Below are 12,143 nucleotides of genomic sequence, written 5' to 3'. Positions count from 1 at the left end.
ATAGTATCTAATATTCCTAACTTTTAAGGTACCAAAAGTTTATTCAATTATTATTATTTTTCATAATAATTATTTGCGTTTATAATCTATAATAATAAAATGAAGAGTTTGTCTGTCTGCGTGTGTGAGTTTCTTACAACCCCAGCACCGTTTCTGCTAGCGTCCAGAAATTTGGACAGTAGATGAAAGGGGAAATTTCAGCCCCCAATCCAAAAAATCGTTCAAAAATTTCTATTATATCGTTCTTGAAAGACTTTTGAAAAATGGAATTTTTTTGTTGGCTTAGAACTCGCTATTAATATAAAATAAATTGCAAACGATATGTTTTTTTTTTGCCAAGTATTTTATAGGAAAGAATCAGTGATGTTTGCTCGCTTATAGCTCAAACTATACTTGCTTACATTATCACTTGCTTATAGCTCACAGTTTATTGCACGTTCTTTGATATTTAATTGCTTTTTTATTCGCTATGTCTTATAAATTCAATGATCAACGTGCAGTATGACTAGCCAAATTAGTAATTTTTAAGTAATATGAAACTACGTGCTTGCTTATTTTTATAATTAGGCTTTTAAAACGTTTTTTTTATAAAATTTAATTATTTAGAGTCAACGATAATTGAAATTAAATGTTTTGTACTGATGAGCAAAATTAATGGAGAAATAGTTTTAAATCATTTGAAAGAAAGGTAAAGATACGCCATACTATTATTGAAGCCAATACCGCTCCATGCATTTTAGTAAACGGTACTAATTGGTAAAGGTATTAAGCTACGTTCTAAAGCTACGTACTAAAGAGCGAAATTAATAGAGAAATAATATTAGCTCATTAAGGAGAAGCATGGAAAATCGCTATACTGATATTGATACCTATGATGTTTAATTAACTGAAATAAAAATAAATAAACCATGTATAAAAAGCAAAATTAATGAAGAAATGCTACTAATTCGTTACGGATAAAAGTAAAAGATTCCCATATATATAATTCGCAATTCCCAATTGGCCTCGAACATTAGCATCATGCCAAAAGATACTGAATGCAGTTAATTTTTATTTAAATGGGAAGATTATGATTAATCAAATAACGCAGAACACCAGCAAGGATAAAAAATAATGAATAAAAAAATTGAATTATTTTAGATTTAATTATGTTTCAATAAGTCTTTCATACTTGTGCATGATTGAAGCCAATGATACTTAATTAACTTCGATGAAATAGGTACTAATTAAAGCTAATTAAAATAAAACTTTATCTATCAACTAAAAGGAAAAAAACAACAACGGAGAAATGGTTCTAATTCACTTAGGTTTACCTAAAAAATTGCCTTGCTATTATTTTATATCCGTCGTTGAACAGTTGACCCAATTTTTTTGGTTTACGACAACTAATGTTCAACTCCGTAGCCTTGTAATTTTGAACCAATCCAAAAGACAAGGAAACTCCTAGATCAGTACCCCCAGAGGTATTGATTTGTTATGGGAACATGGAGGACTTCACGACTCGACAGATTTAACGTGCATCAGTCACCATTTACTACACGGGGATTCTTTGGCCGGCGGGGATTGAACCCACGAACTCTTGGACATGAGTCCAGCGCCCTACCGACCAGGCTATCCCGGCCTTGACTTGCTATTATTTTATTTTCATTTTATAACCGTCGTTGAGCAGCCTACTCAATTTTACGGGTTTATGATTACTAATGTTCAACTCCTTAGCCTTGTAATTTTGAATTCAATCAAGAAGACAAAGGAACTCCTGGATCGAGTATTGGGAGAAATTTGTCTTCGCGGAGGACTTTTTGATGGAGTTAATCCGCATTTGCTTTGCATGGAGAGGAAGACCGCGAGAATCTCCCACGGTTAGACTGACGGCAAGGGAACTCTAACCCATGATCCGTCTACCACTGAGGATATTTCACGTCAGCACTGTGGTCGGTTCAAGCCGAATGCGGAATTCGTATCGACTGGGATTCGAACCCGGTTCGCCGCATTGGAAGGCGAATAAATCAAAGTGTTATCGAAATCTAAAAAAATTGCAATAGAGGAAGTAAAACGTAATCAACATCAAAATGGTTTTAATCGCAGGTTGAAGCTTAAAAGTCCTTTAAATAATTGTCTTTCTGTTTTCTCCCTTAATCAATCCTTTATTGTTGTTTATCCCAACCACCTTCATGTATTGGGATTTGTTTGTGTTTTGGTAGGGGAGAGTTGGATAAAACGGGATACCATTATTGTTCTTATTTACTACGGAATATCTGTTTAGGAAAACAATACACTATTTTTTTTTGTAGCTACAACATTTATTGAAGCACACAAAAAACATATTTTCAACTAATTTTAATGACAGCGAAATAGAAAAAAAAATTCATTTCCAAACTCTTACATATCCCGTTTTAGCATACCTGGGTTGGATAAAACGGGATAGGGTTTACTATGTTTAATTTTTTGCATATATATAAAGATAAAATAATAAATAATGCAAATATATAAATAATTGTTTATGTATGATAATTGTTTATGTATAAAAAAGTCTTCATCAGAGAAATACATTACAATTAGCTCTAAAGAAAGATGTGAAATCCTAGAGTCGAAAATAAAATGCTTAATAATGAACGTTAATAAACAAATTTTGCATTACTATATAAAGAGACTAAATTATTTAAAAAATATGTATTGCTAATATAAATAAGTTGCTCAAAAAGCCTAGGCCTACGTTAATATATGGCTGTTTTAAAATGTAATAATCCAATAAATAAATAGGTGGATAAAACGGGACATGAAAAACTCTATCCCGTTTTATCCAACTCACATGTGTCCCGTTTTGTCCGACTCCGTCACTTTTTGAAACAAACATGGTTGCTGCTTTAATGTGAAAAGAAAATTAGATAGACTGCACATAAAAATATTGGTAAATAAATGGCTAATTAAATTTAATACTCACCGGAATTTTATTCCCATATATGTAGGCAGTACAATGTAAAAAATAACGCACGTAAATGTAGAAAATGGCAAGAAAATAGAGTAAAAAAATTCTGAGACCTGCAACTTTCTATCAAATAGTGATCTCGAGGCGGGACGCACCGAGAATGATATAATCAATGTCGAATAACGCGTTTCTGTCGTTGTCCACTAGATAGCTGCAATAGTCTGGTCCCTAGGCGACGTATCCCGTTTTGTCCGACTATCCCGTTTTATCCAACTCTCCCCTATATAAATATCATTTTCTTCTCCCGATTAAATATTAATATGTGACCCCCAATTTGTGCTCCTTTTTTGTCTACATTTTTGGTTAAGATTAAAAAAATACATGTTAAGGACAGATTTACAAAACATCTTGTATATTCTATAATTTGATTTGCTTAAAAAATGCTTGCAAATTTCTACACTTTATTAAAAATAAATCATTGGCAGAAAAATAACCGTCGTTAACTACTTGCATAATTTTGAAGTATCTTTGCAAAACGAAATACCTCGATCTTCTTTTATTACTTTCAAATGTTTTCTAGGCATAAGCTTAAAAACAAATTCTAACGAAACAAAACAAAATTGCATTTTCTAAAATGCACTCGAATCATTCCTTTTCATTTCCTTCTTCACTTCTTGGATAAATTACCTTGCCTTCTTTCAGAAAAAGAATATGTAGGACGAAATGCAACGGTTGCAGTTTCTGGGGGCAATCACACTTTTTCAGTAAGACATTTTGCGAATGAAAACAAATGGGGTTTGGAATTTTTTTTATTTTATTTCAATGTATATCTTCAACTTCCACCGAGTTTATTATGAGGAGAAAAAAACGCTCAAGGAGAAAAGTTGACTGGCCTTTTCAAGTAATTGCGGTGAATGTTCAATTTTGTCAGATAAGTTCAGTCGTATATTAAGCAGAATGCTACACAAATAACCATGTTTTTTTATTTTATTTATTGTTTATTTTTAAAAAAAAAAACAGATACATATTTGGAAAATTATTTAATTTTCAATAAGCTTGAATTTTTGCCTTCCTTATAGCTTATTATCAACTTAAAAAAAGTACTTACTTATTACGTTGTTTGACGTGTAAGGAGAGGGGGCGCGGAGAAGTGCTGCCCCCCTTCTCCATGCTCCATCTGCCTTGGGATCTGGCTTCCTCTAATCCTTTAAGTTATCACTTGAATTTTATCTTTATAAAATATGCTTACATTTTCTTTTTCAAAGTCATTCTTGTTCTTCCTCTTTTTCTCCAGCCATCAGGGGTCCAGGAGAGAGAAACTTGGAAAAATTTCTCACTTGGCCCATGTCCTATACGTTTCCGCCTTCGCTTGTTGATTTCGTTTTCGATTGCAGTTAGGTTTGTTCTTTAAAATATTGTTTTATTTCTTGTTTAGGTATTAGAAAAGGTAAATATAATTTTTATATAATTAATTTTAAATTTAGAAATCTGTTCCTATTATATCAAATTATGATAAAAAGTACTGTCACTTAGGGTTTCAATACTTATACTGTAAAACTTTACAGAGCAAAAAATCGAATATACAGTAATTTTTAGAGTAATATTTATTGCAAAATCACTGAATCTGTGTAACTAAATAAATATTGCAAGTGAAAAATATGGTTTAAAATATTTTACATATAAAATGGATTTTAGGGATGCTGCATTCAGGATGCCACTACTTTTTATCGTTTTGGAATTTTTTGTAGTGTAGAATATTTGTAATCCAATATTAGAAAAAATAATCCGCTTTCAGAAACAGGTTTAATTTTCAATATGCTTAAATTGTCGTACATCTGATATAAAAGGTAAATATGATTTTTGTGCAATTAAAATAATTTATATAAAGCTTGAATTGTGCATTTAGGGTTGCATCTGTTCATTAAAATTTTTGATAAGTAAATATATTTTTTAAAAATTGATAATAATTCTCATTAAATTTAAATTACACTATTCACAGTTGCATGTTTGCATTATGAAAGAGATGAATTTTTTTTTCTTCACAAATTTAACTGTTTTTAATTGGTTATTTGGGAAAAAGCACGTATGGTAACAACTGGATAATTTTTATTGAATGATTTTCTGAGTAGATTTTAATACTTTATTTCTAGTGTGTATACCTTATTATGACTTTTTTTTGCTAGCTAGATTTTATGACTTTAATGCAAATTTCGGATGTTTTATGAACCTTTCTCCTCTCATTCCAGTCAAAATCACGGCGTGAACTTTCGTCTCCGATTTCTCTCGCTCATGATATTTCCAGACTAGAGCCCTCAAAAATAATGGACCAATAAACTTTCATCTCATGTGTCTGGAATCTTTTTTATTTCTTATTTTACACAATAGATAGTTGCACCAGACTATTTGTAATGTAACTTAAGATTATTTTAAATTATTTTAAACTAGATGTCAGCACTATCTAAATATATGTATTTGTAGTAGGTTTTTCGTTCTCTTAGCTCTGAACCACTAAAATGTTCTTCGTGAATACACGCGACTTGTATCCTGTAATAAAATATTTCTTAATATTGTTTACATTTAAGAGTCAGAAATACATGCACATATGGAGTATATATGGAGTTTTATATAATGAATAAAAACATAGGCATTTTTTCGACCATTATGTTAATAAGATTGTTAAGGGGTTAAGCAAGAAAAAAAAACTTTTGCTTGGTAAAGTATCTGAAAGACATGTTTAAAAATAATAGAAATAGTTATTTTAGAAAAGAATTTTTAACTTAGTCATTCGAATAACAAAAACCTCTGATTTTATAATTATAGGAGAACTTTTTACGTATTTTCATAAAATTAGAATTGGATGCACAATTTTGAATCATCAATTGGATTATTATATGATAGAAGGAACATTTCGAAAATCTTTCTGGAATTTAGGTTTGAATTTAAATTGGAGCGTTCTTCGTTTTGGTGCTTCGAAAAATAAGTTATTAGTTATTGGCGCAAGCGCCAGTTGTGGCTATATCGCAGCTGGCGTTTATGTACTGTCAAAAAAGAAAGATGTATAGTTTTCGATAATAATGTTCTATTTTTGAGTAGCTCAATTTTAGCCAACTATTTTTTAAGCCATAAAATAAATTTTAATATCTGTTTTAACGATATTAATTTTATGTTATGAGAAAAAATTCTTCGAATTAAAATTTGAATATAATTTATTTTTTGAACTCGTGATTTCTGTTGATGGTAACTTACAACAATGAATTAAATTGTAATTCTCTTTAATGTCTATCAAAGCAATGTTAATTTTATGTTATGAGTAGAAATTATATTAATTAGAATTTTATTTATGTATTTTTGGAGCTCACGAGCTCAGTTGATTATAACTCACAGCAATTTAAACTAATTATCAATTCTTTTTACATTGTAATTCATCTGTTTTATCAGTATTAATTATATGTTATGAGAAAAAAGTTCTAAATTCTGCAGACGATAACTTACAATACTTTAATCAAATTATAAATTCTTCAAGATAGGATAACCAAGATCTAATTATCTTCCCAGTATTCGATTGTTCCTAGCAAAATTACATTAAAGAAGCGATGCCATCTTAGATTTACGATAACAAAACGAGAATAAAACATTCCAATAATTAATATTTCAAGAAATTCAGTATATTTCTCTTATTTCCAAGAATTCGAATGAAAATTTGAATTTTACACTGCCTGTTCATGATTTATTTAATTATATTGAACGAGAAGTTTAAATTACATTTCTTTTGAAATTTTAATATTTTCTCGTATGATACTAATTTTGACATGTTTTGCATAGTAAAGTTTTTTTAATCAAAATGTAGAAATGAAATTTCATTCCAATGCAGATTTATCATAACAAGATAAAAGTATAACTTCAGGGTTTTCTTGAATTTCCTACAGAAATTGAATTAATGAATATTTTTTATTAACTTTCGTTCCTAAAATTTGCTTCAGTATGTTTGGAGATGTTTCTTTTCTTTCGTATAGGTTGATGAATTACAATGATTCTTAAGATTCTTGATAAAATCACAAAACCACAACTGCAGCAAAAAAACTTACTGCATCGAAGAAACTTACAATTCAAATAACGGGATGTGACAGGTAAGATCAAGAGAACTTCTTGCTAGAATACACTTTTCTCAAACCTTGATGAGAGAAGTGAAATAAAAAAAAAACTTTTTTAAAAAAAAGTTCTAAAAGTTATAAGGAGAACTATAAGAAGAACTATAAGGAGTGATTCGACCCTAACTGATAAGCTGCGACATGGGATCTGAGTTCTTGGACGAAATGCCATGTTTGGAGCTTTTCGCTGGAGATTCATAAGCTTTGTATCTAGGCACATGGTAAGTTGCTGATCTAGATGCATGATCGAACAGCAATCCTGTATGTTTAGATAAGAGATCTAAATACTTGGGCATCAGGTCTGAAAGTATTGACAAGAAAGCTGTTTGATTTTGCTGGAGATCTAAAATTTGCCAACTACGCACACGGTACTCTGCAGATCTATGTCCGCGCTAAAGTAGCAATCCTGTAAGTTTAGAGAGGGGGCCTGAATGCTTGGACATCAGACCTTAGACCCTTGACAAATAACCTGATTTGTTTTAATGGAGATCTACAATAAGCTTGTCATCTACGCACACAGTATGCTGCGGATCAAGGACGCAAATGTGATAGCTTTCTTGTAAGTTTAGACATAAGACTTGAATACTTGAACATTAAGCCCACGAGCATTGACAAAAGATCTGCTTGCTTTCTCTTGAGATCTATAAAGTTGTCATTGACGCACACGATCACGGATGCAGATCTACGGACACGCCAGAGTAGCAATCCCGTAAGTTTGGACAGAAGACCTGAATGCTTGGACATAGGCCAAATACTAGCTCTGCTTACAATAGGTATCTTCAAAATGCACACACCATTGTAATATATTTCTTCTATTTTTTGAATCTTTGTCTAAAGGTTATATTCTGTTGTGAACAGAAAGTCAAACAAGTGATGTGTAAAGGGTGTGTAATTTCGTTTTTAAATAATATAATATAGTACAATGAACAACAAAGTTAGAAAACATTATTTAATTTTTTTTCCTGCAAAATAAATTTTATCAACTATATATGTCATGGTTTTGATTTATTCTTTTCCAAAAAAATATCTATTTCTATTCTATTCTATAATATAAAAATATCTATATCTATTTTCTTTAAAATATCTATTCAAGTATGCTATAGTTTCTTAATAAATTTAATAGTTAAAAGAAGAAGATCTGCAATTTAATCCAGCGATACTAATTAAGAAGTTAATAGTTAAGCTTAAATCTTTTTTTTCCCAATTTTAACACCTGCAATTGTTGTACAAACTTTTCCAGACAATTATTAGCAAAAATAAATTTTATTTATTATTTAAAAGGCTATTTACTTAATAATATGATTAAAAAATATGTTAATAGGCAGGTTTAATGGAAAATGAAGTATAAATCCTCTATATTTTTTTGTTTTATTTTATCTCATCAATTTTAGCCGCCAGTTTAATTTCTATGTTTTATTAAATAAATATAAAAAAATGCAGTGTAATTATTCTAATTTTTGTTTTTCAAATTAATGAGGCATAAACGTTCAGTTTTGTTAAAAAAAAGTCTAGAAAAATAATTCATGATAATGAAAGCCTTTGATCTTTGTAAAAGTTTTAAAATTTCTTTTGTTAGTACTATTTTGCTAAATAGAAAAACAATTCGTTGAATAAGAGATAAAATATTTGTTTTCGAAAATTGATATAAATGTTTGCATTGATTTTAATGTTCTACATTTAATAAAAGGTCATAAAATAAAGCACTTCTGTAGTTTTTGTCACCACACATGTTTTCTTTTTAATTAAAATTCGATGTGTACAAAGATTTTTCATACCTTTCTGAAAAGCTTAACTGTTTATTTGAAGTAAATTCGCTCAAAAGTTTTCGATAATCAATATTTTTTTGCAATTAGCTATATTTTTATCTCTACCAAATTATTGGTTTAACACTATAAATTATATAAATTCGGAGATGTAAACAGTACGTTTGGATTATATTTTAACGCATGATAAAGACAATCATAAACTAGACAAAACGAAGTCTACGAAGAAAGGCTTGTTCTTTTTTTCCCGCAAAATCTCAGCTCTAACACAGGCTTCATTCAAAACAATTTTACGCAATCGAATGCAGTTTTACATCTATGCCATAATGCTCTAACTATGTTAGATACGGAAACTCTAGCGTAGTGAGACTTAGGGATTTATTTAAAATTTTTTAACTGTAGTGTTACGCACTTTTTTTTTCATTATTCGGATAACAGCTGTTTTTAAGTTAAAGGTACGTATTGACATTAAACATAATTTGTAGAGTCTAATACTATTAAGGATAAAATCATCGAAATAAAATTTTTTAATTTGATGAATAATAAAAAAAAAATAGTAATAATCGTTATTATTTATATAAAAACTAGTTATTTTTTTTACTCGTATTTAAATGAATGCAAACTAACTTAATAATTCCTAATGAACGAAAAAAAACTTAATTTGGTAATTAATTTAAGAAGAATTACTTTTAATAAAATAAAATATAAGCAAATTAGTAATTGTTAAATATGAATATGCTTCATTATTATGTAAACTTACTTTAAAAGTAAAGTAAAAATAAATAAATAATAATTCTGCTAAAATAAAACAAATTAACTTCATTAATGATAAGACAGCGTAATTTTTTCTTTTAAATTAATAACTTTCTGATTTCTTATTTTTAAAAGAATAGGCAGCAGTCTTGATCTTTCTAGATTAAGAAACTGCTGACGTTTAAATTGTTTGAACTCTTTAAAAATATATTTTGATAATTCACAAAAAATATTTATACTATTTTTATAAATTTTTTTATTGCTGTAATTAAATTTTAGGCATATTTATTTTACCCGCTTGAATATTAAACTTGATATAATTCAAGAATCATTTTTCATTTTTCATGGTAGAAAATTTTAATTTCAAACATAAATGTAGTATAATTAATTGATTGTTAATAAAGAAGATATAATTAATATATAATAGAAGCTATAATCGTTAAGATATAATTTAATTAGGCTAAGAAATTCAAGATTAAGAAAATAAATTAAATCACGATATTTAAATAGTGAAATAGTTCCATGCTAAGAAAATTAGAAGGAATGCTTTTTAATTTACCGAAAGAATTAAATTTATACAGAGAAAAAGGATTAATTATTTACCATTTTGTAATTTACAGCAATTAAAACTTCCTTATGAATAAAATTAAAAAAGGTGTAAGGCTAAATTAAACCAATTTTGCTTTTTTTAGAAGTATATAACGAAAATTAATTTATTTGTTTAGTTAATGATTTGATATCCATTCTTTTGTGAGATTTTTTCCACTTGGCTAATAAAAGTAAATAATTTATGTAATGATATTAACAGTCTTATAAAGATAAAGAAAATTTATTTCCAAAATCAAAAAGTAACAAAACTTTATATAATCTAAGAATATTTTGCATTGATGTTTTTCTTTTTACAAAGTAATAAGGATATTCTAAAAGGATACCTTTAATTATGGAGTTAATCTCAAAAACTTAAACTAGAGCTGTTTTATTTTTAAATGCACTAGAGATTTAATTAAAAAATACTTCAAACAAATAATTTTACGTAATTTAAAATTTTCAATTTGCCTGAAACTATACATTCTGTGAAATTATTATTAAGCATACTATTAAATTAGATATTTTTTTTAATCGAAATATTGCATGATAAAACATATTATTTACATTATGCTAAAACATATTATTACTCTAAACATTACAAAGACTTTCGAATTTTCGATTGAAAATAAATATTGTCTATTTTTGTTTTAAAATAAATGTCTATTTATAAAAAAGAAAACTAAAAAAAAGTCTATTTTTGTTCGAAATAATTAGAAGAAAAAAAAATTAAACCCTATTTTGTGATTTAGTTATTATTAAAACAGTAAAAAATGTTTTATTTTCAATTTCAAAATTTTAAATCTACATATATAAAAATGAATGTATGTATGTATGTCCCTTATAAACTCCTAAACCATCCGACAGAAAGCGATGAAATTCGCCATACAGATAGTTTCAGGCACGAGGAAGGTCACTGTCGACATTAGAATATTCTGCGAAAAGCCGTTCCAGCGGTATGAGCGAAAATTGAAATTGAATTTTCTGATTTTTTAAAAATTAGCCATTGTTTTTAATATTGCTATAAACGATTTAGTTCTCAAATATCTTGAAGATAACAATAGTGATATTTTCTATCTTATAGCTCTATTCCTTTAGAAAAGCAAATTACATATACTTCAATATTCAACTATAATTCGCGCAAGTTTCGTTATGTCAGGTGAGCATAAGCAAGTAAAATCAACGAGAATAGATTTCTTAATTATTGGTCGTATCACGGATTTAGTATTCGCGATCGCAACACTCGAGTACGCCCTCTAGTGGGAGCCTGAAAATATCGGGCATTAGTTCCAGAATCATTGGCAATGATGGGCGCAATTTTCTTAGCAGCAAATAAGAAGCAAAATTTCCTTAAGGAAAAGGTAGAAGAACTTGAAAAAACTAACCAGAACATGCCAAACATTGAAGCAGAACACGCCAAGCATTTGAAGAACAATTTCTCAATAATTTTTACCTTTCTATTACCAACAACATAACTTCCAATTTCATGATCACTTGCTGTTACAGATGTGTGTAATACGGTAAAATAATTTTTTCTGTCTTCAATTCATTGCAAATTAAAGTGAAGTCAACATTGCTTTCGTCATTTAAATGAATAAATGTGAATTCAGAACGTACAGAACTGTAATAGTTATAGAATATTCTTCTTCTTTATAGAATAGTAAATATTTCTGTATCTATATAATTCGGAAAGCAACAATAAAGAACCTCCGAATTACTTGAAATAGTATCATTTGTGCAGATTATTAATAAATTTTTATCGTTTTCTTGGTAAGCATTTTTCAGTTTTGAAAGAATAATTTCAACTAGAATTCAGCTATTCTGTTCTCAAGCTACGTATTGAAATTCATATCGAGATCATACAATAATAAAATTTTGATGTGTGGTATGTTATCTAAAAGTAATGAAGGAATAATCTATGTAGATATTATTTGAAAATAAAATTTTCAAACGAAGAACATTTCATTT

Source organism: Parasteatoda tepidariorum, chromosome 2 (assembly GCF_982258835.1).
Source record: "Parasteatoda tepidariorum strain Cologne lab strain chromosome 2, Ptep-v5.0, whole genome shotgun sequence".
Taxonomy (NCBI): Eukaryota; Metazoa; Arthropoda; class Arachnida; order Araneae; family Theridiidae; genus Parasteatoda; species Parasteatoda tepidariorum.
This window is presented reverse-complemented; position numbering follows the sequence as displayed.